This window comes from Ammospiza caudacuta, chromosome 10, assembly GCF_027887145.1.
Source record: "Ammospiza caudacuta isolate bAmmCau1 chromosome 10, bAmmCau1.pri, whole genome shotgun sequence".
Classification (NCBI taxonomy): domain Eukaryota; kingdom Metazoa; phylum Chordata; class Aves; order Passeriformes; family Passerellidae; genus Ammospiza; species Ammospiza caudacuta.
The window spans coordinates 20,535,920-20,554,508 of NC_080602.1; the positions used below are offsets into that span (position 1 = coordinate 20,535,920).

The following is an 18,589-nucleotide window of genomic DNA, read 5'->3' on the forward strand; positions in this document are numbered from 1 at the left end:
GTTTGAACCTTCCAGATTCTTTTGATGTCTGTGCAAATTTGAAAGGGGGAGCCTTCATCCCCCACAATGAAACTCTGCTATCGCATGGTGAACCATCTCGGGACTCCTATGTCCATAGCCACTGCTAGATTTGAAGCGGGGAGGGGAGTTGCAGCTCCTCCAGGAAGAGTCTGAATTTCAGACTAACCAGTTCTGGCCCTGAGCAGAGAACACTACAGGGACAGCGTGTTGCTCTTCAAACAAATGCATGCGTAGGGAAGTGTGCGCATGCACAGAGACACCAGATTTATACAAATAGATGCATTCATAGGAAAATGCAAATAGCATCCTCTTCCATCCCAGGCTCCCTTCGAGCTCCTGACATCCCAAGGTTTCAGAGGAGTACAAGGGAGCCTCAGATCAAACATTAGCCCTGCGGGGGTTCCCTCAGGGAAGCAGCCATGCACTGGGGTCTTTTCCCCGCTTCCATGTGAGGTTTCCCGACCCGGCCTTCCGTGGGTGCTCAGTTCTGACACGCGTACGACACGCACGCGCGCATGCAGAGCCTTGCTAAAAGGTGCTCTGGGAATTGAGCTCCACTTCCTCTTTCTCCTGAATCAATTGTCATAAACCAGCTTTTGTTTTATTTTTAACAAAGCGACAGAATTAATCTCCACACACAGCCCTTGACACTCCCACGGCCCTGTCCTTTAACAGAACAAGGTGTCCAGGGCCCCTGAGGACATGGGCACAGGGACACAGCAGGGTAAGAAAGACCAGGAGAGGCTGATTTCTGGGTGCACAGAAATCCCCTACTCCTCTCCTGAACCCATTGCTTGGCAGGCAGAGAGGTGGTGGGTTGGGAAGGGGACTGGGTGGATGGTGGGCAAGGCAACTTCCAACCTCTCCAACCTAATCTCCAGCTGATCCCTTTATCCCCTACCCACTAGAGTACCCACTTTCAACCTGCATTTTACCTTGCATTCTGTTCCTCTTGCTCTTCAGTGCCAGCAAGAGGTGACTCCTGCAGCACCATTGCACAATCAGTGGGCTGATGGGCAACCTGTGACAGCCTGAGCTCTGCCTGCCTGTGGCAAACCCCTGTCTCCAGCATGGCCAAGGACTCATCTCTCCTCCTCCTCCTCCCATCCCACATACCCAGGTTCAGGACTCAGACACATATGGAGACATTTCTTGATGAAACCTATCAGTGGGTGAGTGGCAGCTGAGCAGGTACTGAGCAAGACGTGGGGCCAGACAGCAGCCAGGGGGGAAGGCAGCGGGTGGAGGGAACGTGCCTCGGGAGGAATACTCACAAAGGGCTGCTTTCATTAATAAAACATTCCCCCCTCGGTTGCCTTTTGATTTGGGTGTAAGAATTAACCCCATCTGCCCAACAGCACGCTACCTACCAAGTCATCTCTGCTGAGGAAGGCTGTCTGACGTGTCTGCTCAATTGCCTGGCTTCCCACTGCCTGTGTTCCTTGGCAGCCCAGACCCCTCCAAACAGCTCACCAGCCTCGCTGGGTCTGCCCTATGGAAGAGATCCTCTTCTCACAACATAGATTAGACCCAGTGAAAATAGGCTTAGTGAAAAGACCATTTCACTATTAATGCCACCCCTCCACAACCCCCCCCACCAGCTTCACACTCTCTCACAACCAGAAAGATTATAACAAATCCTGATCACCTTTTGCCCCTGCTAACTACTGCTCCAGTCTTTGCACCGCATGCCTTCTACCACGAGTAGAGAGCTGGGCACAGGGAGTACTTATATATACACACACACATCTATCTAGTCAGCACTGGAGGTGTTCAGCTGCACAACACACATCTCCCTGCACAGCATCTCGCCTTGTCACAACACCCCAACCCATCCCTCTCTGCTGTAATTGCAGCGCCTGGTCCTTGGGCATCAGCAGAAAGTTGCAGCAAATCCTACGTTGGTTAAAGCACAATCTGTCCATTCAAAATTGGTGGGGGGTTGCTTTTAAATCACTGAGACATTTCTATTCCCTTTCTGTTTAAAGTAAAACCGAGATGCAGAGATGCCTTCGAACCGACAGCCCCTTCATTTTTCCAGAGGTGTGTTTTAATGAGTGACTCGCCTTCCAAAAAGGGGCCGGCAAAGGGGAAGGACGGCAGATTCTCCACACAAATTCAATAGCTGGTAGGTTGCCATGGGCTAAAGCATTTCTTTGCACACATGAAGGGAAGGGACTCCAGAGCACTAAGGGTTTTGCCTCCCATGAGTTATAGCTCTACCCTTCAAGAGCGGAATAAATGCTTTATCCCATTGCAGCCTGTGATGTATTCTACATAGATGGATTGATTTCCCCTATTGTTCTTAATAAATCCTGGCGCATGAAGAAACTCACTGCACAGCCATTTTTCCTGCCTTGTTCTAACTTGCAGGAGTAATAAGGGTCAGATGTGACTGCAGTGGGAAGCAAAGGCCGTATGTGAGGCAGTGCTTTGTGGGATGCAGTGGGTGTGCTTGCAGGGGCTTGGTGGGTGCAGGCAACCAACTCCCTTTTCCCTGTTTATTCCCCCTTTGAGTCGAAGCTGAGGAAAAAGGGAACCATGGCTGGGTACTGCACCACTGGTGTGGCTCTGACAGGAGCAGCTACTGCCAAGCTGAGCCTGCACAAGCCTCCCAGATCTGCACAGGGAAATCTGCTCTGGCTCTCTCTGACTAAAGCTCTCAATTGTGAGAGATTAATACATATATTGTATTTTCTGATAAATGCTGATAAGGGCTGAGCACTGCACCACTGTAGAGCCTTCCTAAGCACACCCAGCCCTCTGTTGTGCCCTGTCCATCACACCTGTCCCTGCCCATGTCCCAGCTTAGAGTCCACACCACCAACAGAGAGGCTCCTCTTGTTTTTTGTTTGTTTGGGGTTTTTTAAAATCAAAATGCCAAACCAACCCCCTCTCAATTACTCCCAATGGCACAACTCAGAGCCCCAGATTGTTGTTAAAAGGTTCTCTCCCTCCCTACCATCTTTTCTACTCACAAGGTTGACACCCACCCTCTTTTACTGCTACAGGAGGGTGTTTGCTGGACACAGCTTCGCTGGTGTCCAGCAAGGAGGCACTGCTGGGCTCCAAGAAGCAGGTGGCTCTGCACAATCCTGCCTTGGCCACCTGCCTCCAGCTCCATCCAGGCTCCCTGGATTATCGCTGCTGGTCTTCTCTAGCAGCAGCTAACAACTGGCCCTGATTCAAAAGCCTGGCTGGGAATTTGGCTGTTGGAGAGAGGGAGGGATCAGGTAAAAGAGCTGGTCTCCCATGCATGAGTTGGACTCAGTCCTTCAGCAAGACTTCCAGGGACTCACCTCTCCTTGCTCAGGTGGAGACGTCCCAGCCCTTCCCAAGGCATCCCACTCCAGGAACTCTCAGTCATGTCTGATTAAGGAAAAGAGAATTTGTCTCAATTAGAAAGAGGTTCCCATATGCGTGGACGGATGTCAAGTAATTACCGCATGTCACTCACGTTTGGAAAAGAGACCTTAAATTTGGGGCCGTGCAAACTTGCACACACAATTGCAAGTGAGTTACAGACCTTGGCATGCTCCAGAGCGTACGTTGTGTAGATGCTTTCAAGCCCATCCCTCGGCTGAAATACACCCAGCCACGTAAAATACAGCCAGACACGACCCCGTTCTCTAATAAGGAAATAAAGTCGAGTGGACCTGCATTGCCAGAGCCCAGACAGCAACACTGTCTCTTTAATTTTCTCCCTGGCTATCTCATCCTTTGCACAAACTCTTTCCTCCCCGTGGCTTCTTCCAGCCTGGTGGGCAAAGTGGGAAAACATCATTAGGGAGGAAAAATAATTTAGTTTGTTAATCAGTATCCAGTGGTGGGAAACAAGAAAGACAGAGAGCTGGGCTGGCGGTTAGGGCTTAGGAAGGGCCAGCACAAAGCCCACCATTCATGACATCTGGGGCTGGGATTCTCATTGAATTAAACAGACACAAAGAGCAGAGGCATTTCATGCTCTCTTCACAAGAATTATCATATCTCCCTGGCACTAGGAAACCTTCAGCATGGGAGAGGGGGAGAGAGAGAGAGAGAGAGAGGGGAAAGCGGGCAGGCTGGGTAGAAATATGGGGCAGGGTAGAAGAGGCTTTGTTCCAGGGTTGGATTTATGGATGGGATGTGGCGCGTTGCTTTGCAGGGAGAGACAGGGCCCTGGCGCGCTGGGTCTAATAAGAATCAGCAAATGTGAAACAGGGGGCCCCTGTGTACCATGAAGCAGGGAAACCCACGTTTGACAAGCCAACAGAATAACCGCTCGCGTCTCAAGGCTGTGGAAGGATGCTGACGTTCCTACGAGATGTGTCGTCTTGTGTGTGTGTCAGCGAGGAGGGGGAGAAGGGGAGAGGCGAGGAGTATAAACAAGAGACCAGGCAGCACCGTTCAGTCATGAAAATTAATTAGCTGATGTGCAAACCATGGCTGCCTCTTCCTACTGCCCTGCAAGCATTCCCCATAAAGCTATGGTGTGTGCAGAGCCTGTGACTGGGAATGACAGGGGCAGATTAGGCAGCTCCTTGGGACACAAGCCTGGCAGCAAGAAACCCACAGCCCGTGCAGAAAAGGTGAGGAGGGGATGATTAGTGTCCTCGGGGAAGGGACAGAGCCCAGGGACCAGAAGAAAGAGAAAAGGGAGAGACCGGGCACCAAGCTGAGACCAGGAATCGTGTTGCTGCAGCAGCATAAATTGGGGTGGATCTCAAAAACCAGCCATTAAAAAACCAGGGGCTGCTGGACAGCAAAACCACTTAGGGTTTAGATCACAAACTCTCTGGGGCAGGACCTGTCATCTCCTGCAGGCTCACACCATGGAGGCCTGTCCTTCTTGGTCTCTGGGCATTACCAGAAGATCTACTTTAAATACTAATTGCTCCATGATCAAGACCTGTGAGCTGCTGGGAGGCTCCCTACAGCATTACCTGTGGGAAGAGGGGATAGATCTCTGACCTCATATCCCCAGGGTAATTTGACCCCGTGCACTAGTGCCACAAGCAAATATTACTACCCAGTGATGAAGATGAGCAATTCCTGGCCAACTTCATATATCCCATCCCCAAGCTTTCAGATCCTACTATAATATCGTGTTTATTCTTTGGCTGGAACAACCGCAGAAGAATGAGGGTGCCAGGGAAAAGGGGAAAAAAGGGAATGAAGGGATGCAGAAAGTGATTGGTAGGGAAAAAACAGAGAAGACTCTTTGACATGGAATGTGCACAGTGAACACAACGTGCTGGAAACAAAGGGATGCAAGGAGAGAGGAGAGGCTGGGATGGGCATCTCGGCAGACATGTAGGTAAAAGTTGAAAAGGAAGCACTAATTAGCACCCAGACCATCACTTTCCATTAATAGCTTGTCACCGTTTCCTTGATGTTGCTGAGAGCAGGGAAGTTGGTATGTGTGATGCTTACCTGTCTCTATCTCATTAACAGAAGTGAGGGTGAGAACAGATGTTTATTGCCTGCATTCAGATAGACAGGCCCTTTGCTGAACTGAGAGGCAGGAGAGAGGGGGAAAGTTATGAAAGAGATGCTCATGAAACACAAGCCAAGCCCAAACAATGGAAACCCAAACACAGGACACTAGGAAACCTGTGCCGATCCAGAAACGGCCCCAGGCAGGTATCAGGTTCCAGGAATTCTGGAAACACAAAACTGCTCAGTCAAATAATTATAACCCAGGGCAAATACACTGCCAGCTGGGGGAGAGTGCTCTGGTACTGGCACAAGGTATGTGCAAGGGGCTGTGACTGCATTAGACCTGGGAAAGTAAAACAAAGGGCTGCTTACTTTCCAGACTGATTTGTTCAAGGTGTCCACTCCACTCAGAAACAGACAGCCAAGCATCTTACTGAGAGCCAGAATGGAGATACCCACCAGTAAACAAAGGGAAAAAAGAAAACAAAATGTGCTATTTCTGGCAAAGATAAATGTGCTCTGCATATAATCACCTTTGGAGTAATTCTTCCAGCAGCTGAAAAAGAGATTATCCTTCCTATGTAAAACACAAAGGCCTCTCCTTTCCCTCCAACATGTGGAATGGCTCCTGACAGTGACATGGGAAAGAGGGAGTGTGCAAGGCAAGGCAAGGCAAGGCAAGGATGCCAATCAGCAAGTACCTGTGAGCTGGTAGCACACGTCTGCTGGTGCGATGACGGGAGCGTGCGCGCGTGTGCACATTCCTAGCGACACCCCCGCTCCCACCAGCACATAAATCCACTACACAAGCCAAAGGTTCCTCTAGAGCAGGAGCCCAAACCTCCTTAGGAGGGAACGAGGGAAAACCAAAGGCAAAGAAAACATCAAGGCAGGGACTGAAGGAACAAAGGCTTCCCCCCTTTCAGCTTGGAGACATCTTCTTGGCCATTTAGCTCAGATCAAGTGTAGGCTGTGTTGACTCCCCCACCTATTCAGACGAACACTTTCAATAGTCTGATGGGTCTTTTTTGCTCTACAGCTTCTCTACCCCTGTGTTTGACGTCCCCAGCCAATGCAGTTAACGCCACATGCAGAAATACTGCCCTGAAGAGCCCTCACTGAGATTGCACGGTCAAGCACTTCAAAGTTAGGAAGTGTCCAATTTATGGCTGTCCACGCAACCTTAATTCCACCTCGCTGTGCAGCCACTCTGGACAGGAAAAGAGGGAGTGAGCTAAAAATAGGCTGTGACCATGTCGTCAGCTCGTAAGGGCATGGGCAGGGAGAGGCTCAATTAACGTCTCATGGTCAGAATGAAATCAGGTACCCCCCGACTTGCCAGCGCCTGCTTTGGTGCCTTCAACCATGTACATTTTTAATATACAGAAATCACGTGCATTCTAAACATACAGAAAAATGCATTATTTATAGCTAATAAATAATAGATTGTTTATATAAGCAAAAAGAAAAACAATTGTAGGCAAGTGTAACAAATTCCCCTTCCTCCACCCCGCACCCATCCCTGCTTCATCCTGTGCGGGCAGAGAGATTTTCAAGCCCCAAGCCTCGGCACAGATTTCTGCCACTATGAAATACAGGGCTAATGTTATCTGGCAGCGGCAGAAGGCTGCTCTCCTGGGGCCGGCAGAGAAGGGGACTGCTGGGGCTGGCAGTGCCCAGGCCAATGCACCCACATCCCCTTCACTTCTCCCTCCTGGCACCAGCACACGGAGGAGTTTTCTCCCAGGAGAAGGGTCTGCGCTGGAAGGATATGACCAAAAGGTGGAAAGGGGTGATGGAGCTGGCTGTGAACACCCTCCCACCTTCCCTGGCTGGTCCAGAGCTCTGCAATAAAGTGGTGGGAGTCCATGGTTTCACCCTGCTCCTAATCTGTTATTATTATTCCAGGCAAACAATAAATTTTAATTTTTTTCCCCCCCTCCCCAAGAGGCAAGCAAAGGGAAATCGTGATTCTGAACAATTCATAATTCAGCTAAACCTGAAAGGAATTTAAGGGACAAAGAACAGGCATTTCTCGACTCGAAGAGCTTCCCCCAGACGAATTTCAAGGGCCCACAGCAAACAATGGGAGTGTCAGAGGTTCTCAAAAAGAAAAAAAAGTTCAAGAATCTCTACAATAAAAAGTGTTAGGCAACACAGAGGTCAGAGCCAGCTCCTCCTATAATAAATAGCACGACTACCCTACATTAACTATAGGAGACATTTTAATGCAGTGCCTCAGCTTCGTGCTAATTATACTTTTTCACCATATTTTGAACCTAAGAAAAAATGTCATCAGTTAATTATAACAGATGAGGGAGTGTGAAGACTTCCTCAATAAATAATGCCTTGATATCTCATATCCAACAAGCTGCGTGCTCTGCTCTGAAGGTGCCCAGAAATATGTCCTCTCAGGAAATATATCAAGAACTGATGGTCCCATAAGCTGGCTTTGTTTCCAAGCCTTGATTTTCAGCCCAATAATTAAGTGATTTTTATGGATTGGGGAGAGTAAAGGTCGTGGGACTGCTGGAATGGCGCCAGAGAGAGTAAATGTTTAAAAATAAATAAATTCCTAAATCAAAATGAGATATGAGAGACCTCAACAAATTTCCCCTACGGCTGCACAGGTGAGCACACAGACACAATTTGGTTTCTGGACCCATGTCCCATCCTTCCTGCATTCATGGCATCTCCATGGGAGTCTGGCATGCACTGAAAAAGCCTGATTTTAATGAAACCAGGCCACTGCTGCCAGCATGCCACCAGGAGCCAGCCACCACTGTCCACCTACCCCGAGGAGGAGGAGGAAGGCACCATGCCCCTGCTGCTGTGCCACCCTGGGCACTTCCCCTGCTCTACCCATCCCTGCCGAGGCTGCTGGGCATCCGGGGCCTGACGAGGTTCCGCAACTAAACCATCTTTCTTTCAGCTCCCTTCTCCACCTAGCACCCCTCACTTCCCCCTCTGAAGAGCCGGGATTTGGCGTGGGAAAGATGTCTTTGGGCTTTTCACAAATCCAGTATCCCCTTGAACCAAAACCAATTAGCCTGGCCCAAGGTCCTGCCATTGAAGGACTGTCCCTTCTTTTCAAACCCCCGCGGGCTCAATTGCTCTAAGGAGCCTGGATGTGAATGAGCAAAGCCCGCTTAAAGTGGTACTTAAGGCCAGACCAGGGTGAAGGAAAAGAGAAAGCCTCTATAGGAACAGCAAGCTGAGTTTCCAAGAGACAGCTAACTGCCGGAGATTGTGTTCTTTTGCTCCCTCCATTTTCTTTTTTTTACCCCCACTCCTTAGCTTTCGAGGCAAACGCTCCTAACCAAACCTGAGCCCCTGAATAAATATTAGAAAACACGAAAGCCAGAACCTCATCCTGACTCTGTGCAGGAGCCCGCCTGTGGGAAGTGTGATGGCCCGGCCTTGCATGCCGGCTCTGGTCACAAACACGCGCACTCAGAAGGACAGAGGGATGGTGAGAAGCCAAAGATGATGTTTTTCCAGTTTGGGTGCTGGCAAACATCTTCCCAAGGTGACCAGGCTTGTGGGCATGAAACACCAAAATCCCCGACCTGGACAGGGCGACTCCCTGTACCATGTGCTGGGGAAGCCAGTGTGAGCAGCCTCATGTCCATGTTATGCTGGTGGCCCCTGGTGACACCCAGAGACTCAGGGTGACTGAGGGGCTGCATTGTGGCAGCAGCAGTGCCAGGGTGGCACGCGGTACCAACACCATGAACGGTGTGTGTGCACCACCTTGTGCCAGGCACCTCAGTGCTGATGCCAAAGCAGCACCTTCCCTCCAGCCAGACACACCAGGATTTCCAGCAGGCAGCTGTGATCCCTCCCTGGTGGACGAGCAGCACCCATCCATGGCCACAGGTTGGATGGACCCTCCAAGCTCCTCGGCTCTGCCCTTTCTGCGGCGGCACAGACAAAGCCAGGGTAGAACAGTAGGTAAAGGGAGGCTCTGTCCGTTTGCATCAAGGGCGCAGGCAGGGCATGGGAGCCAAGGGAGACAAAAGAAATGGCTGAGCCCAGCCTCAAGAGTGGAACTCGCCATTGCCACGCAGTTCCACAAAAATGCCCATTGATGGGACTTCATCCATAACCAAGCATGCACGCTCACACAGCCTGACTTCCAGGGGAGCTCCTTCCAACAGCAGGGCCTGAACAGCCCCTTGTCCACCTGACCCCAAGCCCTGGTGAGTTTGGCTTCCCCAGGTATTTGGTATAAAGCCCCTTCATCTCATGCACCAAGCCAAACCCACTGCATGGCGGACAAGTTTTAGGAAAAGGTGGGAAATCCTGAGCTGGAGCACGCGATCTCCCAGAGCATCATTTCCGTGGGGTGAAACCCACAAACTGTATTTTCCATTCATCCCCCAATGGCACGTGCTGATTCCTCTGTTTCTGTCTCCCTCTGCCCATCCCCAGCTCTGCCTGAAGAACAAAGACATCACAACCCAGCTCCAGGAACCTCACCCATGTTTGGCCTATGCTGCATCCTATTCTCCACCAGGAGAGTCCCACTGAGAGGAGAAAGAACCAGGAATGCCAGGACGTGGACTCTCATCTCAGCACGCCCCAAAAAGATGCCTTCCCTTCTGGGTTTTGCCTATACAAGGGCAAAGACCCATCCAAACCAACAGCTACCCTAACAGGGCAAAAAGCCACAAAGGGAACTCTATCCAGCCAAAATCCATCCCTGGCCTAAGGACAGACCCTTGGGGACCTCCCTTCCAATATGGCACTTAAAAAAAAAGCAGAAAGCAGAGACCTGTCGGTGGGCTGCCAAGGACTCTCTAATGCAGCGGGTATGCCACAGGCAGAGATTTGCTGAGGGGCTTCATCCACTGCCTCACCCCCGACCCACACACACAGGAGCTGAGGATTCTCATCCCACTGTCCCCCATCACTCACTGCCACCTCCCTTGTTATGTGAGGGGGTGCTGCCTTCACACCTCCTCGAGGCACCCTTAGGTTCATGCCAACAATGGGGGCAAAAATGAAGTATTAAAGCAGCAGAAAAAATTCAACCTCAGTTTCTTGCTCCTGGACGTTAAAGGCCAAATCGCTGAGTCCCTGTCTCAGTCCCCTTTGGGGGAACTGCTCTGGGGTAAGTGTACCAAGTACATGGCCTGAAAAAATACCTGAAAAATCAGCTCAGGAGAGGTGATTTTGTGGAGAAAAAAAAAATAGTAAAAGTCAAGAGTGGTTTCTGACCAGCTGATTGAATAGCAAGGTGAAAAGGCTGGCATCAATCCTTTGTAAGAGTTCTCATGTAGACATGGATTTCCACACTTCCATTTTATTTCATAAAATTATATATATATATATATGTATTTATATATACACACACAAAGACATTTATTATATGTGTGTATATTTTTTTTCCTCAGATCCTCTTTTTATATTTTCACCTTTTGCAATTACAAAGGCCAGGGACAGAAATACCTCCTGGGTTCTGCCAGTGCAGAACACTCCCACCAAACAGATTTTCTCTAACATGCTGGTTGAATGATTCCTCCTGAATTACATTCATTAGGAATTTGAATGTTTCTTTCCTCCATCCCCCATCAAATCATTACTCCGGAATAAATGCATTCATCAACCACCTTGCTCAGTTCCCTCCTGCTTTGTTCAGTCTAGTTTTAAAGCATCTCCACTGAAACCGTTTGCACCTGACTCGATGCTAGCGCACCAAAGGGGGAAAAAAATAAATAGAAGAATTGAGCGCCACTCACAATATTGTGAAAATAATTGGAAAATTATTTCTTAAAAATAGCCAACATAATAAAGGAGGGAAAGGACTACATTCCTTCCTCCCCACCTCCGATCTCTTCCACAATTTCTGGGATTGCATCGAGTATACATATTCCAGATGGGCTGGAGAGAAGGAGGTTGGTTCTTAATGACACGTCTTTCGCTGCCTTTGGAATGAATGATTCATTCGGATCTTGCCGAGACTCGGTGCCACAGTTGAGTTACATTTCTAGAAAATCCGTATCTTTAATTCTGGCGCTGCGTGTGGGACCCAGCAAATCATGGAATTACTGCTGTAACTTCGGATTAGTAACGCTTTCTAAATGATAGTCTAATTCCAGGCCTTCATGCTTTTCAGCGTTCACACTCACACAGCCTTTTCCCTGGGAGGCTTCCTGCAGAATTAGTGCTGGCGTCTTCGTCTTTCTCTGCCCTTTTTAATTTCTCCAATGACTTCTCATTAGAATATATAATAACAGCTCCTCAGAACTTTTCTTTCTCCCGGTATAGCCAAATTCAGGCTGAGATCCTTTTTCCTTACTGTGGTTATGGCGGTGCTTTGCTGGCCCTGGAAGGGTGCACAGGCAGATTTAGCTTGGCGGGCCTATGTGCCATCTGACGCCATTACCCCGTGCAAGGGAAGGTGGAAAACCTGCCTGCGAGGTGCGGGGGGCTCCCGCCTGTCTCCGGGGCTCGGCCCCGCGGTGCTCCCCTCTCTCTCCCTCGGCAAGGGATCCCCGCTGCGGAGGATGGGGCAGGGTACCCGCGCTCCGCCTCGCCGAGCAGTGGGAAGGCGGCAGCGCCTCTCCCAGCCCTCCCCATCTCCCGCAGCATCTCCTGGGGGGCAGAGAGCCAGCCAAGAGCCCGCTGCCACAGGGAGGTTTCTCTCCGCAGCCTCCCCGGAGCTGTCACGACCCGCGCGGGTTGGCGGCAGCGCGGGGATCATCCCTGCGGGGCGCGGGCGGCCAGCGCCGGGCGAGGGGCGGCTGGCGATGCTCGCAGGCGGCCCCGGGGTGCCGGGGGGCCCGGGGGACCCCGCTCCCGGCCAGGGGCGCTCGCCCCACGCCAGCTGGGAAAACGTGCCGGGGAGGCTCGGCGGAGAGCACGGTGCTTTGTGTCGCCATGGGAACGGAATGCAGATGTGCCAATTGCTTTTCTTTTCTTTCTCCTTTTTTTTTTTTTTTTTTTTTTTTTTTTTTTTTTTTTTTTATTTGCCAGACATTGTAATACATATTATGTTTCAACTTCTGGGGCTTGCAGCGGAGGTGAGGGAGGCTTTGTGCCTTGCCAAGCGCTCGGCTCCCAGAGAAGCCTCAGGGCCAGGCGGCTGCACGCTGGAGGGGTGCACCCAGCAGCGGGACCCCTTCCCCAGGCATCCCCCCGCAGCTACGAACAAAAGCAACAGCCACCACGCAAGAAAAGTGATCGCATTCTCACCAACTTGACCTTCCAAAGGGAGGCCAGGATCAAATCCAAAGCCGAAAAAATAGAGCAGGAGAGAGAGAGAGAGAGGGAGAGAGAGAGAGAGAGAGAAGGAATGATATCCAAAAGCTGGGGGGTTTCGTGGTCTGCCCAGTAGGCTGGGACGGGGGAAAGGTTTATTGGGGGAGGGTGCTCGCTCTCTCCATCCTCCCAGAGCCGCAACACTCCGCAGCCTAGGAGTGAATTTCGACGTGCGTTTAACCGGTAATTAAAGCCCGGATTTATTTGGCAAAGGAAGAATTGGCGCAGGGCTTGCCTCGCTGTCCCCGTCCCTCCCGCCTGCTGCCGCGGAGCCCCGGGCGGCCCGGAGCGGCCCGACGGGGAGGTCGCGGACCCGCAGCCCTTACCTGGAGCCCCCAGGGCGGCGAGTCGGGCCGTCTCTGCACTGCCGGTCCTGGTGCGGCCGCTTCCCCTGGGCGAGCAGGTCTGGAAGTCATTTCTACTTTCGGTTATCTAGCTTTATGATGGCTCCACAACACTCATACAGCTAGATAACCAAAGACAGAAACATCCCTCCGTCGGGGATGCCGGCCATCCGTCCGTCCGTCCTTCCGTCCGTCCGCTCCAAGGTGCGGGCACGGCCGGGGCAGGGCGGCCAGGAGCTGCCACCGGGAACCACACACACATTAAAAAAAAATTAAAAAAAAAAAAAAAAAAAGAAAAAAAAGAAGAAAGAAAAAAAAAAAAAAAAAAAGAAAAGAGAGAGAGAGAAAAAAAGATAAATACGAAGCAGAGAAGATGAGCCGGGGCAGAGCCACGGACGCACGGCGCGCTGCCGCGGGGGCTCGGAGCCGAACCGCGCCGTACCGAGACAGGTCGGGCTGTGCCGAGCTGAGCCGAGCCGAGCCAGGCCGGCCCGGGCCGGGCTGCGGGGGCCGGTGCTCGGCGCTCGGTGCCCAGCCCGCCGGCCCGGCCCGGCGAGCGGCACTCGCGCTCCCGCCCCGCTGCCCAACTTCTACTCCCCTCGCATGGTAATCGCCCCCTTTGGGAAGTGACGTCACGCCGCGCCCAGCCAATCCCCGAGCCCTCATTTAAATCAGCGCCCCCTTTCCCGCGCTTTCCAGCCCGGGATGGGACGGGGCGGGCCGGCACGGCTGGGCTCGGCGCCGGGCGGCACCGGGCGGCACCGGGCCCTGCGCCGCTCCTCCCGCCCTACCCGGCCTGTGCCGGGGCTGCGCCGAGGCTCGCTCGCCTCCCTTGCCCCCTCCCGCCCCGACGTGCCCCCGCGGCAGCGCCGCTGGGCCGGCGGAGAGGCGAGCAGCGCCCCTGCACAGCCCTGCACCTGCAGCTAAGCTCCCTTTGCCGCTCCCCGGCACTGCCCTCGCTCCTTTTCACCTCTTTCCCTTTCCCCTCTCTTCCTTTTCCCTCTCCCCATCCCCTCTGCTCTTCACTCTCTCCCTTTCCCTGGCCTTTCCTTTCTCCCCACCTTTTCCCTTTCCATCCATTTTCTTTTCGTATTCCCTACTCCTTCTCCCATTTTTCCCTCTCCTCAGTGTTCCATGCGCCCCCCCATGCAGCGAACCTCTCTCACACCTTCTCCTCCTCCGGCAATGCCCTTCCCGTCCGGCCTCCGCACCTGGGGGCAGCCCGAAAGGCAGAACCCTTTCTCTACAGCCAGACTCGGGGCCCCCCGTCCCGAAACGTGCCCCGGGAACGCACCCGCGATCCCTCACAGATCCTCTCTGCTCCCCATTTCCCCGCACTTTTAATTATTTCCCCTCCAGATTCTGCTATTTCCTGCACAGATTCTGAACGCGATGTGCGTGTAGCGGCGAATCCGGCACATACAAATAATAACAGCAACAATAATGAGACTAAAATGCCAGGAGATAAATATGATTATCTGGGGTGCTTAACTGACCTACTCCTCACTAAAAAAAAAAAAAAAAAAAAAAAATTAAAAAATTAAAAAATAAAAATTGTAATCCCTCGCCGCTTCTGAACATCGCCTTTCTTTAAATCCCAGACGAGGGTAAATGTGACCTGCTACAAAACGAAGCGATCTCGGCGGGAGCAGCCGCGGCAGAGCGCTGCCTGCCGGTCCCGCCGCCTCCGGCTCCCGGCGAGCTCCGCTCGGATTATTTATTTCTCCCTCTCTTCGCCCTCCCCCTCTCCGCCATCCCCTTAAACAAAAAAAAATTTAAAAATTAAATAAATAAAATCTACGAGTTCAATCAGGCTAAAAGCTAAAGGACGAGAGCTGCCAGCCCTTTGCGAGCCGGCGCTGCTCCCGGCGCCCAGGCGAGCCCGGCCAGCGCTGCTTGGCTCCCGGGAGCTGCCCGTTCCCTCCCGCCTCCTGCCTAACGAGAAACGGGCCCGCCTGGGCTCTGGCCGCCCCGACGGGGCTGGGCAAGGTGGGGAGAAATATTTTCTCCGTCCCCAGCCCCTCGGTGCCTTCCCCGCGGCCCGGAGCCGCTCGGGAGGGGACTTGCCCGGCGTTTATTTCAATCTATCCTAGAGGCATGGGGGAAAAAAATTGCCATGAATAGGATCTCCTTAATTTTACGGCCTTGGATTTTCTCCTAATTTATCGGTTTCGCTGTTAGGGTGGTCGCTGCCAGAATGCTGGCGGCTGGGGCGGGGGATGTCGCCCGCCCGCCCCGCTGCCTCGGAGGGCAGCCCGGGGCTGCGGGGACAGTGGCACCGAGCGGGCACCACCAAGGGCTCTCCTGGCCCGGGCACCGGCCTCGCTGTACCCGCTTTAACGGGGGAGGCCTCGTTACTCACCGCGGGGAGAAGCTTGGGGCGCCGCCGGCAGCTTCCCCCGCTCCCGGGGCCGTTTCGGCGGCGACGCGGCCCCGCTCCGGCCCCGCTGTCCCTGCGGCAGCGGCGAGGGGGCCCAGGCGGGCACAGCCAGCCCAGCCAAGGCTCAGCTGTGCCCGGCTGTGCCGCCGTGCGAGATCTGCAGCCCGCCGTGCCGAGCCCCCGGGCCGCCGTGCCGCTCAGCCGAGGATGCTGCGGGTAAAACACCGCACCTCGCCGGGCTTCCCGGGGCTGGAGACGAGATCCTCTCTCTCTGTGCCGGTCAAAGGAGGTGATTTTCTTGGCAGGAATATATGTGATATTATTTGTCTTCCCTGCTCCTTTTCGGCAGTGTTTTGCTCTGGTCGGAGCTCTCGCCTTGACCCTCTCTCTCCGTGTAGGCAGAGCCCCAGTACGTGGGAGAGAATACCATGCGCTCGGGGTATTTTTGTTTGGTTTTAGGCTTGGATATTGTGGGATTTTTTTTTTAATTCTGGTTATTTTGGAGGGTTATTTTGGTGGCGGGCAGGGGTGGTTTGGGCTTTCTTTTTGGCGCAATTTGAGCAGGATGCGTACAAAATGGCTCCTTGGCACAGCGCAAAGCACCGCCGAGAAGCCTGGGGACGGATCGGCGGGGCTGCTCTGGCTCCGATGGCATCACCCGGAGCCAGCTCGCGTCCTCCTGCCCTGCGCACGGGGCTCTCCTCCATGTGCACCAGAGAAAAGCCCCCACGGCGGCGGGCGGCCCGACGGGACGGGGAGGGCCGGCGGTGCCGGGCTCTGGCCATGGTGCTGCACCGGCCCCGGCCCTGCGGACAGGACGGCCCCGCCGCCCGCTCCCTCCTCGGCTGACCCCGGCGCCAGGCCAGGCGGGCGGCCCCGCTGGCCGCACCTCGGAAGAGCCCGGTCAGCAGGCCGGCCCTGAATTATTTAACGTGATCGCCCAGGAACGAGTCCGCTGCCTTCCCCTCTTCTACGTCCTGCACGTCTGACGTCACTTTTCTTTAATTAGGAGAAGTTATTTTTAGCCAACCTGGAGTAACCCCCCCACGCCTCTCAGCCTCGAGCTGCATCTCCTATTTGGTTTTTTTTGGGGTGGTTTTTCTTTTCTTTTTTTTTTTCTCTTTCTTTCTTTTGGGGGGGGGGGTGGGTTTGCTTCTCCCCTCACCATCGGGGCTTGGCAAAGAAGCGGCAGCTCCCGACGGGCGTGAAGGAAACGCGTGGCTTTGTTTAGTAATTAAAAGCCGCCTCTGAGCAAGCCCCGGCGCCGAAAAGGGAAAGCGGCTGCGTCTCACCCCCGGCTCCTCTTTTCTCTCCGGCCGTCGGGGCCGGGACCCAGGTGGGGACCGGTCCGGAGCCTCCTCGCTCGGCGGGGCGAGGTGCTGCCCGTCCGGGGCCGGGGGTGGGGGCACGTCGGAGGGATCCGGCCAGGTGCAGACTCTCAGGCCACCTGCACTGCTATGATTCGGGTTTCCTTAAGGCTGAGGCCTAAAATGCGTTTCACTTCCAGGGTGATACAGGGGAAATAAAAAAAAAACAAAACAAAACACAAAAGCCAAACAACAAGCCCCGAGGAATTAAGCAGTCGCGGGAAGGCAGGGAGCAAAAAGGAAGAATGAATGGGGGGAAAATAAAAAATTTTAAAAATGGAAAATGATGGTAAAAACAGAAAGAAAAATAAAATTATAATAAACAAGGATGAAATAAAATAAAAATGCTTTTTCCCCCTTTTCTTCTTTTTTCTCTCTCTCTCTCTTTTTTTTTTTTTTTTTTTTTTTTTTTTTTTAGCAAAGGAAATGCATACAGCAAATGAAAAATGAAAAAAATCCACCAGCACCAGAAGCCGGTGGCAGATCAGGGCACAAGCAGCGGTAGCCCCGTTGCTGCTCCTCAGGGGTAAATCCGAGCAGGGGAGCGGGATGCCCTGATGTCCATCCCCTCATCCCTAAAATCAGGCCCTGCAGCAGCACCCGCTGCACCGGGAGGATGAACTTCCTCGGGAGCTCGGGATTTCTCCCGCGGCCTAAAGCCTGGCTGTCCCGGGAGGCTCGGCCTCATCCGGGCGTTTTGACTGCTGCCGCTTCTCCCACCGGCGAGAGCGGAGGTTTGGGGGAACCCCGGCACCCCCGGCTGCGCTCGGCCCCAGCTCCCCCCCGTCCCGTCGGGGCTCAGCCCGCCCCGGGCCCCTCTCCCGAGCTGCAGCGTGCCGGGCATCCAAGGAGAAGCTGCCGGAGCGAACGCGTCCCCGGCAGCAGAAGGCGCGGGGTGTTTCCCACTCGTGCCCCGCCGAGGGTGAGCCGGGGCCGGGCAGCGGCGCGGGGCGGTCCCGGTCCCGCCTGGTGCCGGCACCTGCAGGAGCCCAACTTCCCGCCGGGGACCGGCCCGAGTTCGCATCCCCCCTTCCTCTCTCCCTGCCTCCCTCCTCCCCTCCGGCAGCCGCTGTGTCCCCCCGGAGGACTCTGTCCCCCCGCGCCTCCCGCCTCCCGGGGCCGCCCCGCCGAGGCGGCGATGCCCGGCCGCGACACTCACTCTGCTGCCGTGCGGAGGGCAGGACGGTGGTCCCGGGAGAAGCGGGCGGCGGGGCCATTCCCCTCCCCGGGGCGGGCGGAGGGGCGGGCAGGGCTGCCCCCGGCCGAGCGGCGGCTCCCGCAGCCCCCAGCCCCGGGCGCGGACCGGCGGGGGCGGCGGAGGCGGCTCTGCCCCGGCTCCGTGCGTCTTCCCGGCTGCTGCCGGTGCCGGCTCTGGTCGCTGGCCGGGAGCTGCCGCCGCCGGCAGGCTCTGCCCGCACTGACGTCAGCCCGGCAGCCGCCTATTCACTCCAACCATGGCGGAGAGGAGGAGGAGGAGGGAGAGGGGGAGGGGAGGAGGCGGTGGGAGGGAGGGAGGGGGAGAGGAGGAGGACGGGAGGAAGGCGGCGGTGGCGGCGGGGGCTGGTGGCTGGCAGGCTCCGCCGAGCAGAAAGCGCAGCCCCTCCGCCTCACCCCTTAATTACCCCCCGAGGATGGGGCTGCTCGGGGGAGGGGGGCCCGTACCCCCCTTTCCCCCCGCAGAGCCCCGCTGCCTCCCGTTCCCTCGGGGCCGCCGTCGCTCACCTGGCTGCCCCACCGGGCGCCCCGCTCTTCCCCCGGCCCCGGGGAGCGCTTCTCCGGGGGGACAGCCGGGC

The 18,589-nt window shown here is 54.4% G+C and overlaps 1 long non-coding RNA gene across 1 annotated transcript in view; it reads right to left on the minus strand.

The window, feature by feature from the left end:
• LOC131562171 (uncharacterized) overlaps positions 1-13,621 on the minus strand; it is a 35,525-nt gene extending 21,904 nt beyond the window's left edge. The window contains exons 1-3 of the long non-coding RNA XR_009275132.1: positions 13,492-13,621; positions 13,032-13,286; positions 3,321-3,390 (exon numbers count right to left, since the gene is read on the minus strand). This is a non-coding gene — a long non-coding RNA (uncharacterized LOC131562171). The remainder of the gene's footprint in view (positions 1-3,320; positions 3,391-13,031; positions 13,287-13,491) is intronic.
• Between the last annotated feature and the right edge of the window lie 4,968 nt (positions 13,622-18,589).